Raw genomic sequence first — 23,888 nt, forward strand, 5'->3', positions numbered from 1 at the left:
ACCCAATGGGTATATTGACCAAGTAAAATATGTAACTCTTTTCTTGCTAAAACAGAATATTTTCAGCAAAAATGTCAAACAGCAGAGTAGAAACAAAGCACCATCTGTCACAGAGGAGAAAGGCTATATGACTCATCTTAACTCATCCATCCAGAAGGAACTTATAGTTACCACAGTGTGGCATCCAACTTCATTTTGAAGTCCATTCTACAGCCCCAATTTTAACCTAATGCATTTGGATTAGGTGCCAGATTTATACCCCACCCAAATTTTGGCTTAACTGAAGTCAACAGAGCATAAAAATTGGGCAGGGTGTAAATCAGGTGTCCGACTCCAACATGCCCCATTCTCACTGGGTGCATTAGGTTAAAGTTAGGGCTAACATGTTGATCACTCTTTATGTGACAATCTTCCGGACATCAGTCCTAAACTGGCTTTCTACTATTTTGAACCCCTGTCCCCTTGTCCTATTTTATACGCCTTTTTGAGATCACCTCTCAATCACCTTTCAATGCTGTTTCTCTCATTTTTCCCTTATAAAATCAGTCTGATGATGGGGATTAGTCTCATGGCTCTTTTCTGAACCAGCTTCAGGACTTCCATTTAATGAGGTGCTTAAAATAAATGTATTTAACTGAAAAATATGTGCATGACCACATTTACAGAGGGCCTTTAGATTTATTGGCCCATATTTGCGGTCAGCAGCAAAGCAAAGGCGTTCGTCACAGGCCCCGAAGTAAACTTCGCACAAAGATCTCATGATCTCGGAGTCGAGAATTTTGGGTTTTCCGACGCATATTTCAAATCAATGGAAGTTAATGGGGATTCCCAACGAAGAGCAGCTGTGACATCAACAAGCTGTCTAAGCAACCAATCAAAATGCAGAATTCTCTCAGACCGAGAACCAGGATGTGAAGAAGCTCCTAAAATGCTAACTTTTTAAAAAGTATTAGAGAGCAAAACAAAGATTGGGCTCTCACATAGGGAAAAGGCAAGCCTGAAATAAAAAGGAAAAAATGTAGATCCTTAAAAAATTTAATTTTTATTAAAATGGATAAATTTGACACTGCACAAAATTAAATTGGTTTTTCAGGGCCTTAACCTTTGTTTAACAGTCAATACACTGTTAAAACCCTAGTTACACCTAATCTAAAAGGCTCTAACTTTTAATGGGGTATTTAACAGCGTAATTACTGCAAAAGAGCCAAAGTTTTTGTCAGTTTCCATGATTTGAGAGATTTCACTGATTGCCAGCCCTTGGGGGTGGGGGTGGAACTTGGGTGTCACAGCGCAGCCTGTGGAGGAGCAGTGAATGACAGACCGCAACTTCAGGATTTCCGCGTTAGGCTGCACATGGGTTAAATCCTGAAGTTACGGTCAGTTTCAAAGGCGGAGTGACGGTGAAAGATGGCAGTTCACCGTCATCATGGACTGCAAATTCGGGCCAATAAGACATTTCTAATTTAAGGCCCTGTTATTTACAAGGAAGCGGGAGGAGAGCGGTAGAGCTGTTTTTCATTCGGGAAACCTGGAAGAACAGGTTTCCCTCAGGTCCTGCCAGATTTAGCGGCAGGACCTTATTAACATTTTTTGTCTCCGTTTGCCGGCCACAGCCAGCCAGATTGAGAGGCTGGCTGGCTGTCGGGTGTGTAGGCCTTCAACACCAGGCTGCAGCCGGGGAGCAGAGAGGAGGGAGGGAGGGTTCGGAAAAGCCGGGGTGGTGGGGGTGGGGAAGATCGGATGCCATGCCAGTGTTTGGGGGAGGGGGCGGTGGTTCATGGACATCGGAGACCAGTGTCTGTGGTTGGGGGGGGGGGGGGGGGGGGGAGAGGGGGGGAATAGATTGGAAGGATGGGGGTGAGAGATCAGAGGCTGCAGCCGGGGAGCAGAGGGGAGGGAGGAAGGAAGAAAGGAATCGGAAAGAGGGAGGAGGGTCAGGGGAGATTGGAAAAGCCGGGTCGGGGGAGATTGGTTTGTGGGGGGTGGGGATCTGATCACCCGGGGGGGGGGGGGGGGTGGAAAAGCAGGTTAGCTTGGTGGGCTGGGGGGCAGCACTCCTGGCCCACAAGCAGTGCTGGAAAAGCTCGGACCTCAGCCACGCATCAGTCCTCGTCTCCCTTTAGCTGCAGGGTTTCCCCGAGACCTGGGATAGCCGGCCCGCCAGGGTTAAACCTAAAATGGAGAAAAAATCTGAGGCACACAGCCCCATTAAATTATTTAAATGAGTGACCTGCCTCCTGGGACCAGGTTGGTTGACTGCCCTTTTCCCCGCCTCCATTAAAACTAGAAATGGGTGGAATTGGGGTGGGTTGGGTTCAGGTTTGAGATTTTTAACATTTTAACATCCCACTCGACCCAAACCCACCTGTTTTTGGGGGTTAAATGTCCCCCTTAAGTGTCAGTTCAAACTGAGCTAGGGACATATATTTCTTGATTGTTCCCGAACATTGAGGCCAGTACCCTTTTGATGATATTATCGCATTAATTATGCTATGCATACATTTATTTTAGGATTACAACTAAAATTTTACTTGAAATCACTGAAGTCTATTTATTTCCACATGTAAATGCACATGAATTTCTCACATTGCTTTTCCAAAATACGGAATAAAGTTTCTCGCTGCAGTTCTGAATCTCAGCTTTGATGTTCGATATTCAAAATAGTATAATTTGAAAATAAATATAACGTAGTCACTAATAAAGCCAATAGGGAATTCAGGAGAAACTTCTTTATCCACAGCATGGTTAGAACGTGGAACTCGCTACCACATGAGTAGTTGAAGCGAATAGCGTAGATACATTTAAGGGGAAACTAGATAAGTACGAGGGAGAAAGGAATAGAAGGATATGTTGATGGGATTAGATGAAAAAGGGTAGGAGGAGGCTCCTGTGGAGCATAAACACCAGCATGGACCAGTTGGGCCGAATAGCCTGTTTCGATGCTGTAAATACTATGTAATTACATGAAGGCAAAGGTGTGATTAAGCCATCCACCGATTCATTTTATAAATTTGGCAGACTAACTACATATCATTTCAGTTGTCAAACATTACATACTTCACCCAGACAAAACTCCCCATCAATCTGGAATGACAATGAATTAAGCATCCATTCGCAATGAAACAATTAATTACTAATTTTTTGGTCTTATCAGGTTAAATGGCCCATTTAGACTTTTCTTCTGATTGTGTTTGGTGACTTAACACAAAGTTAAACCTGCCTAATCTGCAGCGGATTATTCAGATCATTCCTCTGGAGTTGAGCTACTTCAATGAAGCAGTCAAGTTAATACCAAAAGCAAGACCAATTTATTGCCAAAAACCCTGGGAATATGCTAATAAATGTAATTAATTTTAGCTTTTAGCCATTTGACTATTGAATTTTAAGTTGTAAGTGTTTCATCTGTTTTGTTAAGTTTGTTCTTCCTATTTCATCGCTGCTTACCCTCATGACATGCACTTCCTGTCAGAGAAGATGTTTACACTAATACGATAGCAAAATACTGCAGATGCTGGAAATCCGAAATAACAACAGAAAACGCTGGAAAAACTCAGCAGGCCAGGCAACATCCGTGGAGAGAGAAACAGAGTTAATGTTTCAGGTCGAAACCCTTCTTCAGAACTGAGGAAAAAAAAGGCAGGAAATGAAACAGATTAAAAGGCCAGTTTGGGGGCTGGGAAATGGGGGAGGGGATGAAAGAACAAAAGGGAAAATGATGTGGCTGTGAGACCGAGTCTTGGCAGATACCTGATCAAACATGAGAAGGGAAACTGAAAGCAATGAAGATGAACAAGGTTGAAGAGCCAAACGGAGATCCCGTTGAAGAGAAGAGCAGAACTTCTTCAAGGTGGGCATTTACACTACAAATATTGGTCTCAGGTTCAAGTTACGCTAAAGGCTGCAGCTTGCATGATTCCTAGTCTAAGCACAGAGTTCTGCTGGCTGCAAGTTAAATTTTAATATTAGGAGAGCATCAACTTCACAACAGTAAAAACATTAAATCTTAAACTCTAGGGTGTGTGAGCTCGGATGTAATGCTGAACAAGATGGTACAGGTAGGGAGGAGTGAGGCCATGGAGGGATTTGAAAATGAGGATGAGGATTTTAAAGTCAATGTTCTAGCAACCAGCAGATTTTGATGAAGAAAGGATGTTGAGTATGTCGGACTTTGTGTGGTTTAGAACACGAGTCATAGGGATCTGGACGAGTTACAGTTTGTACAGAGAGTGTGGTGAGGAAAGAATTGGGCAAATCAAGCTTGAGATGACAGATGCCCGAATGAAAGAATAAACAGCAGAAAAGGTGAGGTACGGGTGAAGTTCCAGAGGTAAAGTAAGCCATTTTGGTAATGGACTGGGTATGGGGATTGAAGCTCAGTTCAGGGTTGAACATGACACTGAGGTTGCACATTTGCAGGATCAGCCTTAGCAAGCAGTTGGGGCGGGATATGGGAATTGGGGCTTGAGGTGTGAAGTTTCTTGTGGAACAGGTCGGCTTCAGGTTTCCAATATTGAACCAGAAAAAGTTATGGCTCACTCAGGACTCAATGTCAGACAGGCATTCATACAGGATAGTGTTGTCATGGAATCAAGAGTGGAGGTGCGGAGTTAGAGTGCGGTGTCATCATATGGTAGTTGAACCATGGCAACTAGGCATCGACAATAAATTGCCAACATCTGAGAAAAAAATTTTAAAAAACAAATTCTACTCAATGACCATCCCAGTCCTCACTGTATCCATATCCCACAATACACTGAATTTAAAATCTTTATTCCTCATCTGCACATTCCTCCATGGTCTCACCCCACCTTATATTTGTAATTTTTCCAGCTGTATGTGTCCGCTGATGCTTTGATTCTCGCTTCATATGGATTCCTGTCCTTCCTCCATCTGTTTTGTATTGGTGACAAAGCCTTCAGCAATCTTGGCCCTACTCTCTCCTAACCCCTCCATCTCTCAACCTCTCTCCTCACCTTTAAAAGCTTTCTTAAAACCCATTGATTTCAATTAAGCTTTTGGTCACCTCTCCTAGAAACATTTGGTGTCTGCTCCTTTTCCTCCTCTGAAGTGCCTTGGCACAATTTTTTTAGTCAAAAGGCACTATATAAATGCAAATTGATGTTCTAGTAATGACACTGACTTACAGGCTTGTTTTAATAAAAGATATTTTGCAACATTGGCCAAAAAGCAGAGATGCTTTGGTAAATGGGGAAATCAGGCAACCAAAATGACATGAAAGCATATCCATGATAAACCCCATTGGAAAAAGAGCTCATCATCAGTTTGCCAGAGACTCAACTATGGAAACAATCCTCAGACCAGCTCCAATGGCTGGAGAAAAACAGGCAATACCGTTTCCCGCTTCAGACCCAATCCCACTACCTCTGGTGAATGGTGGAGCCATTGACCATACTTCATCTGAAATCTGTCAGGCCAAGAAAAGTTATCAAAATACAACCCAAAGAGTGGAATCAAGGTCCATCAGAAAACATTCTCCCAAAAGTTGGATTCTAAAGAAAGTTACTGGTTTTCAGGTTAAAATACTTGAGTCCCAGAATCTTACATGAAGAATTTTCTGCACCTCTGGCTTATCTATTTCAACTGTCCCTTCAATTAGCATCAACTCAGTTGAGTGAAAAGCAGCAAATATTGTGCTTTTTCATGAGATTAGATCACTCTGACTTCATCCAGCTGGAATATGGTTACTTTAGTCCTGGCATCTGCACAGAACTGATTGAGATATTGCAACAACCTGTTTAATGATTGCTAAACCAGCTCCACAACAAACTGATTATCTAGTCAAGCTCTCAGTTTTATAGTCATGGTGTGGATATAGTCCACAAAGGGAGTGATTCTCTCAATGCTAAGAGAAAAGTCAGGGCAGTGGCCTTTGGTAGGTTTAGAGCCTTCACTGTATAGCATCCGAGCACTAAAATTCTGGTCTCTTGTGGAATAGCTGCTGCAGTATTGAAGTGACAAGCAACTCACAGGACATAAACATTGAGTAATAATAAATAGATGTTCATATTTTTTTATTAGAAGAGCATATGCAGGGGTTCCTTAGGGAATTGATGCCAGCCTTTATAAAATGATTAACTTCTTTATCTAAATAATGAGCAGCAATTGAATCACTGAATCAGCAGGCAGACATAAACAAAACTGAACAGTGGGAAAGTAGATTTTACTTTCAAGGCTAAGAGCTGAAGCAGCTAATTAAGCAGTCCCATTGCAGTATTGGGGGAGGGGGGCAGGACTGCAATGCATCATCTACACAACCTGTAAGTAATCGGGAGAGTCAATTGTGCCTGTATTTATCAAGTCAGCTTATTTAAATACACTTCTGGTGCACACTGGCCCAGGTGCAGCGCGCACACTTGATATGTGTAAAATATATTTAGTGATTCAATTCTAGGTACAAGCCTGGAGGAGACCAACAGGACATCCTTTCATATTCCATCTTTTTTCCATTTGTTTCTGTTATGTTTAGTTACTGCAAATACTTTACATACGCTTTTGGTGATTTTGTGGGCAAAAATAGATTCTTTAGAACAAGTAAAAACAAAAAGATTTTCCCTCCAAAATAATTCAAAAAATACATATTAATAAAAATGTCAAATATTGAGAAAATCTAATTGAAAAGATACCATAACTAAAGAGATACAATAAATATTGCAACATACAATGAATTGGCTGAAGAGAACTCTTTCTTTTGTAGACAGTCAGCAGGTTAATCGCGTTAAAACTACATGGAGTAAAACAGGTGGTGGAGAAGCTTAGAAAAACTAGCAGATAGATATCAGTAGAAGAATGAGAATCCTCTCAAAAGCTTGCCTCTGCTGTTCACCATTTACAGTGTGGTTGTTCTCCAAAGCTACAGCTGCCTAATGATGTATCTCATCAGGACATTTTAAAGCCATGTTGACCGAGGAGTGAACTGAATGAGGTTGACCGATCCCATGCCAGAGTCCATCTTCTACATTAGAAGAGGTGCAGTTGTCAGTCATCTACAGGACCACAACTTGAGCTGCATCATGAATGTTGTCAACATTTAATCCAGTTCTGAGGAAGGGTTCAATACTTGAAATTGTGAATTGTGTTCTCTTGACAGATGCTGCCTGACCTGCTGAGCATTTCCAGCATATTCTATTTTTGGCCCAAAATTCTGAGGTCCCCCCCTGCTCTCAGAACAGTGGAGCAAGACTCGTGGCCGCCGATCACAATTGACGTCTGTCCTGTTCCAAATCACAAGGACAGCGTCATTTCCATAGTTGCCGCAGGTGGCTCGTGCCTCTAGGGGTGCATCAGAGGCACTGGCTCTGTTGTGCTTGTGGTAATTAGAGTGACACCGAAACGAATATCAAGGCCTGGGAAGAAGTAAAAATAAAAGTCAAGTTTTTTTTTCTAGAATGCTCCAAAGAGGGAAAATTGGCATCATTTTAAAGGTAATCAATCTCCTCTGGGATCAATTATCTTTGTTTCAGACAGTCTTGAGGATTTACATCAGTTGGTGTGGGATCAGCTGGGCCTATCACATGCGGGAAGAGGATTATAGGACTAACGGGACTAGACAGACTAGATGCAGGAAGGATGTTCCCGATGGCCGGGGAGTCCAGAACCAGGGGTCACAGTCTAAGCATAAGGGGTAAGCCATTTAGGACAGAGATGAGGAGGAATTTCTTCACCCAGAGATTGGTGAACTTGTGGAATTCTTTACCACAGAAGGCAGTGGAGGCCAATTCATCAAATATATTCAAGGAGGAGTTGGATATATTTCTTAAGGCTAAAGGGATCAAGGGATATGGGGAGAAGGCAGGGACAGGGTATTGAATTTGGATGATCAGCCATGATCTCATTGAATGGTGGAGCAGGCTCGAGGGGCCGAATGGCCTACTCCTGCTCCTATCTTCTATGTTTCTATAGGCACTTAACTGCTTGTTAACAGGTAGTTAACAGGCAGTTAAGAGGCTTTTTCTAATTTTGACAGGTCTACTACGGGCTTCCCGATGTCCGAACACCACGCCAGGGTAAGTGTGGCGTGCTGTGGGTCTACTGTAATGTTTCTTCATTGATGACAGCTGCAGAAGTGGTGTGAAGGGTCCAGTGGTACACTGGTTGAGTTTCAGAGGTAAGAAAATGTTGGGAAAATAATTTTTAATGTATTTAGGGCTAGATTTTCAGTATAGACAGTTTTGGGGCGCTAACCTTAGCGCCCGCCCGAAGTTAGCGCCCGCCCCAAAGTAGCGCCCCGTTGCCGGAAATTCAGTGGCTTCGCCCTAAGAGGTTGGTGGAGCGCTAAAAGAGGCGTTCTACTACTATCTCTAGGCGCTAAGCCGGCGGTGCAGAGCGCAACACCCGAGCTCGGGCGCAGCGCACGGCAGACACTCGGGTGCCAGTGAGCTCTTAAAGGGGAAGGGTGCATGTGTTTTTTTCAAAGGCAGAGTCTGGGGGGGAAAACAGGAGGAGGAGGAGGAGGAGGTGGTGGTGGTGGCCGGAAACCTAAATACACCGTTCACAACAACACACTGGATCCTTCCACACAACACATGCAGACTGCCGTTTATAGTGCGCTCCCCAGGGTGTGTTGCGTTCCATTTTACAAACGCTCTGGACGCCAGCCGCACAATGGGGCGGTCCGACTGAAGTTTGCATTCGGGGCGGCCAAAGGGCGTTGCACGAGGATGTGACGTCATTTTCTGCGCGTGCATCCGGGCGGCCGCTAAACTTTGCGCCGGCGCTAACGGGCAACTTAATTTGGGGCGGGGCGCAAACTGCGCTGCGCCCGGGCGCTACACGCATAGCGCCCGAAAATCACTTCTCTTAAGGCGCTAACTGCTGGCGCAAGCAACTGAAAATCTAGCCCTTAGACTTTTCTGTAACAAGTTTTGAAGTGTTTGTGTAGTCCCACCTCATTGGGAGAAGAACCTCTCTCACTAGTGACAGATCACTTCTGTAACCTCACCTGCAGCTGTTGTCTGTTCTAGCCTAAGGAGGGAGTCACTGGCTCACCTTTGTACAGTGATTATCAGTGTTTGCAGCACCTTAGTGCTGTCAAACACTGAAAAATCACCTGTCATAAAAAAATTGAGTGTGGCCCCTTTAAGAAAACCGGCAGATGACGCGTCATCAACTGACGTCAACTGACATCGGCTTTCTCCTAATTGGCCAGCAAGCCCGCAGGGCGGGCTTAACAAGGCCAATTGATGTAAAATAGCGTCTGTGCATTGGACATCATTGCGGGCAGGATCGGAACCTGGAAGGAAGCTGTCCCGCCCCTAGGCCGCTCCGAAAGGTAAAATCCAGCCCACTATCTTATTGGCTCAGATTTTGCTCTCAGCGGCGAACAAGCGGCACCAGCCATTCATTACACTTACACTTGCCCACAGACTTTCAATGGACTTTTGCACTGGAACTTGCTGTGATTAGAAATCCATTTCAGTGCAACACCCTCTACAGGGGATCTGGGACCTGTGTGAACAGGGCAAGCAGTGGTATGTCTCCTTTGAAGAAACTGAAGGATCTTTACTTTGACATGCAGATTCTGAACCAGGAAGTGTAAGTTAGAATATTTAATTCAATGTAAAATTATGTACAGGAAGCGAAACAAAGAGAGGGAAAGAAAGATGGGATTAAGCGAGAGATAAAAGAGACAGAAAGAAAATGTTTAAAAAATTTAAATTTAATATTTTTAAATCTCCAACAATAATTAAAATCCAAAGGAATGGGACTCCACACTTGTAAAAGTACATTTGCAGAGCAAGAGAGGTTGTTTGGTAGTAATTAAGACTTATCACATCATTTAAATTCACTTACACTTGAATAGATAAGCCATAACTTTTTCTGACACGTTTAGTGGGTATCTATCATGTAAGTACAGGAAATTCACACACTTCCAATTGTTTCATGCCAAATCTTTCGGCAAGATATTGTTATAGTGCAGCTTCTGGAGGAACAGGGCAACTCAGACAGCAACTTTCTGATTTCCATGTTTAACTACAAATATGCGGTCGCCGGAAGCTGCTGTTAGTAACGGTTAGTGCCGATAGCCTCAGCACTATTTTTACCACCAAAGCCGGGCCTATACATAGAAAGCTAGCTCCTAAAACAGTACAATGAACATATTGGTTATTTTTCAGTGCGAAGACACGTTGAACAAGACACACTGATTGCATAAGATCCATAAAGTACTGTAATCTGAAAGTAACAGTTTAAGTTTGTACAAAATACATTCCCATATACACAATTTTTAAAGTCATGCTAAAGGGCACTGTCTTCAGGATAAACACTCAATACAATATAGAAAAACATTTCTTTGTGTGGCATGCTCACAACGTCACAATAAAAATGATACACAGTTCTCGGTTCTACTCCCTCTCCAAACAATAAAAGGCTTTGAGACAGTTTTTCTGAAGACAGTTCCTTCTCTTCTTAGGCAGTCCCTCGGAACCGAGGATGACTTGCTTCCACATTAAAAATGAGTTCGCAGGTGACTGATGAGTCCAATGTGGGACCTACAGTCTCTGTCACAGGTGGGGCAGACGGTGGTTGAAGGGACGGGTGGGTGGGGTGCTTGGGTTGACGTGCGCTCCTTGCGATGCCTGCGCTTGGCTTCCACTTGCTCCCGGCAAAGAGACTCGAGGTGTTCGGCGCCTTCCCAGATGCTTCTCCTCCATTTGTGCGGTCTTGGGCCAGGGATTCCCAGGTGTCGGTGGAATGTTACACTTTTTCAAGGAGGTTTTGAGGGTGTCCTTGAAGCGTTTCCTCTGCCCACCTGGGGCTCTCTTGCCGTGCCGGAGCTCCGAATAGAGCGCTTGTTTTGGGAGTCTCGTATCGGGCATGCGGACAATGTGACCTGTCCATCGGAGCTGATTGAGCGTGGTCAGAGCTTCGATGCTGGGGATGTTGGCCTGAGCAAGAACACTGACGTTGGTGCGCCTAACCTGCCAATGGCTGTACATGGCCTTCTTTGATCTCACAAAGGCCTTCGACACTGTCAACCGTGAGGGATTATGGAGTGTCCTCTTCAAATTCGGCTGCCCTCAAAAGTTTGTCACTATCCTCCGCCTGCTTCATGACAACATGCAAGCCGTGATCCTGACCAACGGTTCCACCACAGACCCAATTCACGTACGAACCGGGGTCAAGCAAGGCTGTGTCATCGCACCAATGCTCTTCTCAATCTTCCTTGCTGCAATGCTCCATCTCACCCTCCACTGGAGTGGAGCTAATTTACAGAACAAACGGGAAACTGTTCAACTTCCATCGCCTCTAGTCCAGATCCAAGGTTGTCCCATCCTCTGTCGTCGAATTACAGTATCCAATGCTTGCGTCTGCGCTCACTCGGAGGTCGAACTCCAAACCATCGTAAGTACCTTCACCGAAGCATACGAGAGCATGGGCCTTACACTAAACATCCGTAAGACAAAGGTCCTCTACCAACCTGCCCCCGCCACACAGTGCTGCCCCCCGATTCCTTTAAGGAATGAACGTCTTACGCAGTTCAGCTGTTTTTTTTTTTTTATTCGTTCGTGGGATGTGGGTGTCGCTGGCAAGGGCAGCATTTATTGCCCATCCCTAATTGCCCTTGAGAATGTGGTGGTGAGCCGCCTTCTTGAACCGCTGCAGTCCATGCGGTGAAGGTACACCCACAGCACTGTTAGGGAGGAAGTTCCAGGATTTTGACCCAGCGACGATGAAGGATCGGCGATATACTTCTAAGTCAGGATGGTGTGTGACTTGGAAGGGAACTTGGAGGTGGTGATGGTCCCATGCGCCTACTGCCCTTGTCCTTCTAGGTAGAAGAGGTTGCGGGTTTGCGAGGTGCTGCTGAAGAAGCCTTGGCGAGTTGCTGCAGTGCATCTTGTAGATGGTACACACTGCAGCCACGGTACGCCGGTGGTGGAGGGAGTGAATGTTTAAGGTGGTGGATGCGGTGTCAATCAAGTGGGCTGCTTTGTCCTGGATGGTGTCGAGCTTCTTGAGTGTTGTTGGAGCTGCACTCATCCAGGCAAGTGGAGAGTATTCCATCACACTCCTGACTTGTGCCTTGTAGATGGTGGAAAGGCTTTGAGGAGTCAGGAGGTGAGACACTCGCCCCAGAATATCCAGCCTCTGACCTGCTCTTGTTGCCACAGTATTTATGTGGCTGGTCCAGTTATGTTCCTGGTCAATGGTGACCCCCAGGAGTAACAACAGAAAATGCTGGAAAAACTCAGCAGGCCAGGCAACATCCGTGGAGAGAAAATAGAGTCAATGTTTCGAGTCAAACCCTTTGTCAAGACTGGAAAGGCACAGGAAATGAAATAGATTGAAAGACCAGGCTAGGAGAGAACAAAAGAGAAGTGAAGAGACATTAAGAGGTATTCAAAATGAGACGAGATGGTGATAGTGTTGTGTATGTACCTTTAAGAGAATAACTGGTCTCAGACTGCAGTACCGGCAGTGACCACCCCTGTATAAAAGGCGCTAGAGAGCCTCTGTTTGTTAGTTTCACTATTGACTTCCACCAGTAAAGACTTGTTTGTTTTCACTCCTGCTGGTCCGTGTCTCAATCATTCACGGACTTAACACTGGCGACGAGTAAGAAACGAACTTACCTGCAACTCGGCAGCACCTCAGACGACGTTGTTGAAGGTCGGAGCCAGAAGAAAGAAAAAAGAGTCCAAAGAAACTCGGGAAACGGGCGTCGACCGTCAATCATTGGTTTGAAAACTTGCAGGAGAGACTGCCCAGAGCCAGGCTGGGTTCCTCGGTCTGTGGTTTCCCAGCTAATCGGGCTGGTGGCAGGTAGTGCTCTGATCCTTCCTGGGCTGCGGCGGGCTGAAGCTCGATCGGGTGGCTTTTCAACAGGGCCGGGCAGCGAGTCGGGAAGCAAAGAGAGAGAGAGAGGGTGGAGCACACAGGGCGCAGCCGGTGCTTCGAAGCCAGGCAGCGTTCGGACCTAAGAAGAGGGAGGGAAGTGTCCCAGAGGGTCCGCTCCACGACGGGAAAATAATAAAAGAAAAAGAATCAATATTTAACGCGCAAGAAACCATGGAAAGCAGCGCTAACAACAGCAGGGAAGAAGGCAAAGCGCGGGAGGCGCCATTTTGTTAAATCGGGGAAGAAGGCAAAGCGCGGGAGGCGCCATTTTAGATTTGCAAGATGCCGAAGACTGGCTGTATCACTGCTTTTGATAATACAATAGAGGACTGGACCACGTATGTGGAAAGAGTCGAGGTATATTTCGAGGCAAACGAAATAGCGGAGGGGAAAAAGGCATCGATATTGCTAAACTTAATGGGTGCTAGAACGTACGGCCTATTGCGGGACCTGATTACTCCAGCCAAACCAAAGGCAAAGAGTTTTAACGAAATTGTTGCTGTCCTACAGGAACACTTAAACCCTGCACCGCTGTTGATAGCAGAAAGATTTAAATTCCACAGGAGAACTCAGCACAAAGATGAGAGCAATGCTGAGTATCTTACGGAACTACGCAAGCTATCAAAGCACTGCCAGTTCGGAGCAGGACTGGCAGATACCCTACGGGACAAATTTGTCTGTGGACTCCTGAGTGAAGGAACACAGAAGAAGTTACTCTCAGAAAAAGAGCTGACGCTAGATAAGGCTTTAAGCGTGGCAGTATCGTATGAAGCAGCAGCCAGGGGAGCTGCAGAAATTCAACAAAAACCACAGGAATACGGCACCCACGAAATGACACGGGGATTTGCAAAATGTTATCGCTGCGGCAGAACAAACCATGACCAAAAGGACTGCTGGTCCAAAGACAAAATATGCAGACAATGCGGGAAGATTGGACACATTGCACGAGTTTGCAGGTCTGGGAAGAAGACCAGCGACAACAAAAAGGCGACTAAGGAACCGTACAAGAAAGTACAAAAGATGACGGACAGTAGTTCCGAAGACCAGATGAGCGATAGTGAATCCGGAAACAGGAGACTAAGCTGTCTCAAACTTCACAATGTAATCGCAAAAGAGGATCACTGAACCATTTGGGTCACCCTCACGATAGCAGGGTCCCAAGTTAAAATGGAATTGGATACAGGATCAGCGCTAACCGTCATGAATCGACGAGACTACGAGCGGCTATTTTCACACATACCCTTGAGAGAGACATCCATCGTCTTGACGACGTATACGGGGCAAAAAGTATACCCCAGAGGAAAAATAAGGGTGCCTGTCGAATACAATGGCAAGAAAATACGGAAATTGTATCTCTGCATACTGCCAAATGGTGGACCACCGTTATTGGGACGGGAATGGGTCAGGAAGATAAACTTAGATTGGCATTCCATTCATGCAATGACGGTGGACGGTAAAAAAGATGAAGACGTCACTCCTGGACAATTGTCAACAATCTTAGCTAACGCCAAGGAGGTATTTCAACAAGAACTGGGCACGCTTAAAGGCGTAACCGCCTCGATAAAAATAGAAGAGAATGCAGTTCCCAAGTTTTTCAAAGCAAGACCGGTACCATATGCAATTCGCCCAGCCGTCGAGGCAGAGCTGGAGAATCTGGAGAAGGCGGGCGTGTTGTGATGCGCTATCAATTACTCATAAAAGACTGAGAGTTAAGAGAGTAACTAAAGGCTTTTATTAACAAAAGAATGAAGGTCTGCCTCGAGTGGTCGACCGGTCCAGAATACAAAGGGGTGGGGAGCAGTCACCTTTATACTAGGACTTGTGGGAGGAGTCAGCCGAGGCATGTCCAGGCATGTACACAGTGGAATGCAAACAGTGGTTTACCACATTCACACCTTGTTTAAAATTGAGTCCGGCGGGGTGAAGTGTATTAAAAGTTAGTGTATTGGAGTCTCTCCGGAGGTCTTGTCTGCCGCTGTGATCGGCGTGGCGACGGCAGGGGTAGTGGAGCTTCCGGCGTCGAGTCCCGCGTAGGCTGTGGCACAGGCGTGTCGTCCTCGTAGGTGTCGAGCGGGTCGCTGGGCCCAGGCCTGCCGTCTGCTGGGGCAGGATATCGGATCGTGGGGGGGTTGGTAGTGAGTAGTGGGTTACTGCGGCCCCCGAGGGTGCAAGGTCTCTTATGGAGACTGTGTCCTCCCGCCCGTCCGGGTATGCAATGTAAGCATACTGGGGGTTGACGTGGAGGAGGTCGACCCTCTCGACCAGGGGGTCCGTTTTATGGGTCCTCACGTGCCTTCTCAGTAGGACCGGCCCTGGGGACGTCAGCCATGGCGGTAGTGATGTCCCCGATGTGGACTTCCTTGGGAAGACAAACATTTTCTCGTGAGGGGTGGCGTTAGTGGCAGTGCAGAGCAGTGACCGAATAGAGTGGAGCGCATCGGGGAGCACATCCTGCCAGCGGGAGGTTGGAAGGCCCCTAGACTTTAAGGCTAGCAGGGCGGCCTTCCAAACTGTCGCATTTTCTCTTTCCACCTGTCCGTTCCCCCGGGGGTTGTAACTGGTGGTCCTGCTTGTGGCAATACCCCTAGTTAGCAGGTACTGACGGAGTTCGTCGCTCATAAACGATGAGCCCCGGTCGCTATGGATATAGCTGGGGAAACCGAACAGGGTGAAGAGGTCGTTCAGACATTTAATGACCGTGGCACTGGTCATGTCCGGGCAGGGGATGGCGAACGGGAAACGGGAGTACTCATCAATAATATTGAGGAAGTACACATTGCGGTCGGAGGAGGGGAGAGGCCCTTTAAAATCAACGCTCAGGCGCTCGAAGGGGCGAGTGGCTTTTATCAGGTGGGCCCTGTCTGGTCTATAAAAGTGCGGTTTGCACTCAGCGCAGACTTGGCAGTTCCTGGTCATGGTCCTGACCTCCTCAATAGAGTAAGGCAGGTTGCGGGCCTTGATGAAGTGGAAGAACCTGGTGACCCCCGGGTGGCAGAGGTCATTGTGGAGGGCCCGCAGTCTATCGATCTGCGCGCTGGCGCAGGTGCCACGCGATAGCGCATCCGGGGGTTCATTGAGCTTCCCGGGCCGGTACAAGATCTCGTAGTTGTAGGTGGAAAGTTCGATTCTCCGCCTCAAGATCTTGTCATTTTTGATTTTGCCCCTCTGCTTGTTGTTAAACATGAAAGCAACTGAACGTTGGTCAGTGAGCAGGGTAAATCGTTTTCCGGCCAGGTAGTGCCTCCAATGACGCACAGCCTCCACAATCGCCTGGGCCTCCTTCTCAACAGCGGAGTGTCTGGTCTCCGGGCCTTGGCGGGTTCGTGAAAAGAAGGCCACGGGTCTCCCCGCCTGATTGAGGGTAGCGGCCAGGGCAAAGTCGGACGCGTCGCTTTCCACCTGGAAGGGGATGGATTCGTCCACTGCGTGCATGGTGGCTTTGGCAATGTCTTCCTTGAGACGATGGAAGGGTAAGCGGGCCTCTGCCGTCAAGGGAAAAGAGGTGGACTTGATCAGCGGATGGGCCTTCTCCGCATAGTAGGGGACCCACTGGGCATAATAGGAGAAAAACCCTAGGCACCTCTTCAGGGCCTTGAGGCAGTGGGGCAGTGGGAGTTCCATAAGGGGACGCATCCGGTCGGGGTCGGGGCCGATGACTCCGTGTTCCACAACACAGCCAAGGATGGCGAGGCGGTTTGTGCGGAATATGCACTTCTCCTTGTTATATGTCAGGTTCAGGAGTTGGGCGGTGCGGAGGAATTTTTCGAGGTTTGCGTCATGGTCCTGCAAGTCACGGCCGCAGATGGTCACATTGTCCAGATATGGGAAAGTGGCCTGCAACGCATTTTGATCTACCATCCGGTCCATCTCCCTTTGGAAGACGGAGACCCCGTTGATGACGCCAAAGGGAACCCTAAGGAAGTGATAGAGGCGGCCGTTTGCCTCAAAGGCAGTATACTGGCGGTCCTCAGGGCGGATAGGGAGCTGGTGGTACGCTGATTTCAGGTCAATGGTCGAGAAGACGCGGTACTGCACGATCTGGTTGACCATATCAGCTATGCGGGGAAGTGGGTAGGCGTCCAGCAGGGTGTAGCGATTTATTGTCTGGCTGTAGTCGATGACCAGGCGCTGCTTCTCGCCGGTCTTAACGACCACGACCTGGGCTCGCCAGGGGCTGGTGCTGCCCTCAATAATCCCTTCCTTCAGGAGCCGCTCCACTTCGGTTTTAATGAAAACCCTGTCCCCGGCACTGTGTCGCCTGCTCTTTGTGGCGATGGGCTTACAGTCGGGGGTGAGGTTAGCAAACAGTGGGGGGGGGGGGGGGGGTGCCTCTGAGTGTGGAGAGGTTGCACCTGGTGCGCGGCGGGCAATTTGGAAGCTGCTGGCTGCGGACTGTGAGTGGGGGTAGGGGTCCACCGTACGCCATCGTAACACTTTTAAGGTGTGGACACCATTCACACCTTTGACTGCTGTGATTATCTCTCTGCCGAGGTGCGATAAATGGCAGTTGGAAAGGTTACCTGTAAACATCTGACATGATTCTCTGACTATATAAGCTGTGTCTTTATGCATTTCTCCACTTCACCTGAAGAAGGAGCAGCGCTCCGAAAGCTTGTGATTTCAAATAAAGCTGTTGGACTATAACCTGGTGTTGTGTGACTTCTTACATTTGTCCACCCCAGTCCAACTCCGGCATCTCCACACCATGGCTACTATCGACACCACAAACTGCCGGCTCAAAGTGGAGAGGATCTCCAAGAAGATCGCGCATATCGACACAGACATCAAGTTTCTACAGAGATGCAAGAAAGCAGACAAGATCCCGAAAGGACTACAGATCACTAACCCACTCAAGTCGACCTACAACACAGACTATGCTGAGAGACTCTGCCGTCGTACCTCTCGCACACTCCTCAACCATCTCGTACACCAGCTCTACAGCAGACGCCGCAACCTCGAAACCGAGATGGAGTCCATGTTCTCAGCCTGTGCTCAGGACGCAGCAGACCAGCTACGAGACACCGCCAAACAAACAAGGCAACGGAACTACGCTACCTACATGCACACCAAGAACAGGAAGCTTGAGAAACTTGGCATCACCAGCAGCAGCAACCAAGCCTCCCCCGGTACCACGGTTGAAACCACAGGGAAATCCATCATCAACCTGTCCGACCACACCCTTCAACCAGACGAAATTGAAGTTCTCAGCCGAGGGCTCAATTTCTGCCCCACCACCAAAATGGACCCCATCGGTCTCGCGGCAGACACAGAGGAATTCATCAGGAGAATGAGGCTCCGGGAATTCTTCCACAAATCCCAAGATGTCAGCAGCGAACCCAATGAGGCAATCAATGATCCGGAACAGCAGACAGAGGGATCCGCAGTGCAGCAACCGAAGAAGAAGAAAGAGTCAAATTGGACCCCTCCGGAGGGTCGCTGCCCTAAGCTTGACATGTATGCTCAAGCTGTCAGGAGATGCATCAACGCCAGATTCATCAGCCGCACTCACAAGACAGTCCAGAATGTCACCCGAGCACAACGCAACGCCATCCACGCTCTCAAGACCAACCGCAACATCGTCATCAAACCAGCAGACAAAGGAGGTGCCATCGTCATACAAAACAGAACGGACTATTGCAAAGAAGTATACCGACAACTGGACAACCAGGAACACTACAGACAGTTACCCGCAGATCCGACCAAAGAACACACCCGCCAACTCAACAGACTGAACAAAACCTTCGATCCAGACCTTCAAAGCATCCTACATGCTCTCATCCCACGTACTCCCCGCGTGGGAGACTTCTACTGCCTCCCAAAGATACACAAAGCCAACACACCTGGACGTCCTATCGCATCAGGCAGCGGAACCCTGTGTGAGAACCTCTCTGGATATGTCGAGGGCATCCTGAAACCCATCGTACAGGGAACCCCCAGCTTCTGTCGCGACACTACAGACTTCTTACAGAAGCTCAGCACCCACGGACCAGTTGAACCAGGAACACTCCTCGCCACGATGGACGTCTCGGCACTCTACACCAGTATCCCCCACGATGACGGCATCGCTGCGACAGCCTCAGTACTCAACACCAACAACAGCCAATCTCCAGACGCCATCCTACAACTCATCCGCTTCATCCTTGACCACAATGTCTTCACCTTCGACAACCAGTTCTTTACCCAAACACACGGAACAGCCATGGGGACCAAATTCGCACCCCAATACGCAAACATCTTCATGCACAAGTTCGAGCAAGACTTCTTCGCTGCACAGGATCTCCAACCAACGCTATACACCAGATACAGCGACGACATTTTCTTCCTATGGACCCACGGCGAAGAATCACTGAAAAGACTACACGATAACATCAACAAGTTCCATCCCACCATCAAACTCACCATGGACTACTCCTCAGAATCGGTCTCATTCCTGGACACACGAATCTCCATCAAAGACGGACACCTCAGCACTTCACTCTACCGCAAGCCCACGGACAACCTCACGATGCTTCACTTCTCCAGCTTCCACCCTAACCACGTTAAAGAAGCCATCCCCTATGGACAAGCCCTGCGAATACACAGGATCTGCTCAGACGAGGAGGAACGCGATGGACACCTACAGACACTGAAAGACGCCCTTGTAAGAACGGGATATGACGCTCGACTCGTCAATCGACAGTTCCGACGGGCCACAGCGAAAAATCGCATAGACCTCCTCAGAAGACAAACACGGGACACAACCAACAGAGTACCCTTCGTCGTCCAGTACTTCCCCGGAGCGGAGAAACGACGCCATGTTCTTCGCAGCCTTCAACATGTCATCGATGACGACGAACACCTCGCTAAGGCCATCCCCACGCCTCCACTACTCGCTTTCAAACAGCCGCCTAACCTCAAACAGACCATCGTTCGCAGCAAATTACCCAGCTTTCAGGAGAACAGCGACCACGACACCACACAACCCTGCCACAGCAACCTCTGCAAGACATGCCAGATCATCAACACAGATACCATCATCACACGTGAGGACACCATCCACCAGGTACGTGGTACATACTCATGTGACTCGGCCAACGTTGTCTACCTCATACGTTGCAGGAAAGGATGCCCCGGAGCATGGTACATCGGCGAGACCATGCAGACACTGCGACAACGGATGAACGGACACCGCGCAACAATCGCCAGGCAGGAGTGTTCCCTCCCAGTCGGGGAACACTTCAGCAGTCAAGGACATTCAGCCTCCGATCTTCGGGTAAGCATTCTCCAAGGTGGCCTTCGAGACACACGACAACGCAAAATCGTCGAGCAGAAACTGATAGCCAAGTTCCGCACTCATGAGGACGGCCTCAACCGAGATCTTGGGTTCATGTCACGCTACATATAAGCCCACCTGATGCAGGGTCATCCAGACTCGAGTCGACATTGGCTTGTTCTCTCTACACAGATGCGGCCGGACCTGCTGTGATTTCCAGCCAAAAAAAATGTTTTTTGTCTGTTTTTTTGTTTTTCATACAGACCCCAGCATCTGCAATATTTGACCCCTTGTGACCCCACCTCATTGTTCTTTGATGTAATGTTTCCCTGACTGACCTGTTTGGACACCATTCACACCTTTGACTGCTGTGATTATCTCTCTGCTGAGGTGCGATAAATGGCAGTTGGAAAGGTTACCTGTAAACATCTGACATGATTCTCTGACTATATAAGCTGTGTCTTTATGCATTTCTCCACTTCACCTGAAGAAGGAGCAGCGCTCCGAAAGCTTGTGATTTCAAATAAAGCTGTTGGACTATAACCTGGTGTTGTGTGACTTCTTACATTTGTCCACTTTTAAGGTGGCACTGAAAATCTAACCCCAGCAGGACGGCAGCGCAGAGGTCGGGCAGGACCAGAAGTTTAAAATGATCGTACACAGTCCCGTCTACTACGAGTGTCACCACGCAGTAGCCGCCGATGTCCGCCGACTGGGACTCGGAGGCCATAGAAATCCGCTGGTGCGCAGGCAGGACTGGGAGAGAGTAACGCCGTGTCGGGGTGGATGAAGCTCTCCCTGGTTCCAGAGTCAAAAAGGCAGATTGTATCGTGACCATTTACCTTAATGTCCATTGTGGAACTGGCCAGCTGGTGCGGTCTCGCTTGGTCCAGTGTAACGGATGCCAGCGTAGGGGTCGGTGTGTCGCTGCGGGTATCAGATGAGGCGGTGTTGGGGGCCTGCTGCGTTCCGGCTGTCGTCCAAGATGGCGGCGTCCATGATCCCCATGTGGCTGGAGGCATCCAAAATGGCTGCTGTACCGGTGGTTCGCACATGGCCGGGGAGGCCCAAGATGGCGGCCCGCATGGCCCACACGCGGCGCTGCTGGGGTTCGGGGTGGGTTTGACCCTGCAGACGCTAGCGTAGTGTCCCTTCTTACCGCAGCCCAAGCAGATCGCGTTTTTCGCCGGGCAGCGCGCTCTGGGGTGTTTTGCCTGGCCACAGAAGTAGCATTTCTGGCCTTGGGGCACTGCTGTCTGGCCTTGGGACACTGCTGCGGTAGTTGGGCCGTTGCTGGGGTGTGGCTGGGGTGGCACGGCGCTATGAGGCGGTCCTACCGTGTCCCAGGCTGTCATTCCCCGCGGCGTCCACGGTGCAGAGGAGTAGGCATCCATGCCCCGGTAGGCTGCATCCAATGATAGTGCGAGTTCAGAGGCCTTGTTGAGGTCGAGGTCACTCTGCTCCAACAGTCGCTGTCGGGTGTAATTGGATCTGTGGCCCGCTACAAAAGCGTCCCGGATAAGTTCCTCTGTGTACACGGCGGCCTTTACATCCTTACAACCACAGGCCCGGCCAAGCACAGACAGTGCCTGAAGGTATTCCACGGTCGATTCCCCAGGTTGTTGTTTACGACTCCCCAGAAGGTGCCTGGCGTACACTTCGTTCACTGGGCGCGTGTACTGGTCCTTGAGGAGCTTGATAGCGTCCGCGTACGAGGTCGCGTCTTGGATGACCGAGTACACTCGGTGGTTCACTTTGGAGGTCAGGACATCCAGTTTGTCCTCGTCCGATTTGATTGCTGCGGAGGCGGTCAGGAATTTTTCGAAACACTTAAGCCAGTGAGTAAACTTGGTGGATGAGTCCGCCTCCCGATGATCTAAGTCCAGGCATGCTGGTGTGAGGATCTTCTCCATTATAAAAATTTGTTAATAAAATTGATGCGCTATCAATTACTCATAAAAGACTGAGAGTTAAGAGAGTAACTAAAGGCTTTTATTAACAAAAGAATGAAGGTCTGCCTCGAGTGGTCGACCGGTCCAGAATACAAAGGGGGCTGGGGAGCAGTCACCTTTATACTAGGACTTGTGGGAGGAGTCAGCCGAGGCATGTCCAGGCATGTACACAGTGGAATACAAACAGTGGTTTACCACATGTTGTCTAAGGTCGACTGGAGCGAGTGGGCGACACCCATCGTTCCTGTCATGAAGAAAACGTTAAGCAATAAGTCCGGAGAGCCAAGGAAGATTCGCATCTGCGGGGATTTCAAGGTGACGGTGAACCCTGTCCTTCACACAGTACAATATCCTCTTCCAAGGATAGAAGACATCTTCGCCTCACTGTCTGGAGGGAAACGTTTTACAAAAATTGACCTAGCACAAGCATATTTGCAGATGGAGGTTGAAGAGTCCTCTAGGAAGTATCTCACGATAAACACTCACAAAGGTCTTTACCAGTATCATCGATTGGTATTCGGAGTAGCATCGGCTCCGGCGATATGGCAAAGAGCGATGGAACAAGTCCTGCAAGGGATTCCGGGGACTCAGTGTTACTTGGACGACATCCTTGTAACAGGTGAAGATGACAGTGAACACCTTAACAACCTAGAACAGGTGCTCACTAGACTACGGGAACATGGGCTGCGAGCCAACCGCCCCAAGTGCGAATTTTTAAAGAAAAAGATATCGTATTGTGGCCACGTGATTGATGAAGAGGGGTTACATAAGTCCCCTGACAAAACTGAAGCAGTTGTTAAGGCCCCAGCGCCTGAAAATGTGTCGCAACTGAGGTAATTCCTCGGATTGGTGAATTACTATCATAACTTTTTGCCGAATTTGTCGACAATTCTGTACCCACTGAACGCCCTGCTACAAACGGGAGTAGCATGGAAATGGAACGATGATTGTAAGCGTGCTTTTCAGAAGAGTAAGGACTTAATCACTTCAAGGGAAGTATTGGCTCACTACAACCCAGCACTGCCAATCAGGCTGGCGTGTGATGCGTCTCCCTACGGCATTGGGGCGGTACTGTCACATAAATTCCTTGATGGTTTAGAGAGGCCGATAGCTTTTGCGTCACGCTCGTTAACTTCTGCCGAGCGTAACTACGCCCAGATTGACTGAGAGGCCCTCAGCCTAGTGTGGGGGGTGAAGAAGTTCAATCACTATCTGCACGGTCAAAAATTTACTCTACTAACCGATCATCAACCTCGTCTCCATTTTCAACCCTCAGAAGGGCGTACCGATAATGACGGCACAACGGCTGCAGAGATGGTCCCTTTTCCTAGGGGCACACCAATATGACATTGAGTACAAAGGAACTAAACAGCATGGAAATGCTGATGGATTGTCACGCCTACCGTTGCCGACGGTGGAAGAAGACGACCTTGCAGTGGATCCAATGGAGTTATTCCACTCGACCACAGTCGAATGTCTCCCTGTGACGAATGCAAACATAGAAAAGGAAACACGGAATGACCCGACACTATCACGGGTCTATGATTTAACGGTGAAGGGATGGCCAGCACATGGCGAACCACTGCTGCCAGCATTCTCGCCGAGAAGAGAACAGCTGTCAGTGTGCAGAGGAACCTTGATGTGTGGATCCAGAGTAGTAATTCCACCTAAGTTGACGGATAGAGTGCTCAATGAGCTTCATGAGGGTCATCTGGGTGGGGTAAAAATGAAGAACTTAGCCAGAGCGTTTGTGTGGTGGCCGGGAATCGATAGAGAAATCGAAGAGATGACCAAGAGCTGTGCAGGATGCCAGAAGGTCCAAAACG

At 48.3% G+C, this 23,888-nt stretch overlaps 1 long non-coding RNA gene across 4 annotated transcripts in view; it reads right to left on the reverse strand.

The window, feature by feature from the left end:
- The window catches only part of LOC147120292 (uncharacterized), a 199,630-nt gene that overhangs the window by 38,372 nt on the left and 137,370 nt on the right, over positions 1-23,888 (reverse strand). The gene's annotated exons all lie outside the window — the stretch shown is intronic.

This window comes from Somniosus microcephalus, chromosome 4, assembly GCF_052327205.1.
Source record: "Somniosus microcephalus isolate GS21.2 chromosome 4, FLI_Smic_1.0, whole genome shotgun sequence".
NCBI classification, from domain to species: domain Eukaryota; kingdom Metazoa; phylum Chordata; class Chondrichthyes; order Squaliformes; family Somniosidae; genus Somniosus; species Somniosus microcephalus.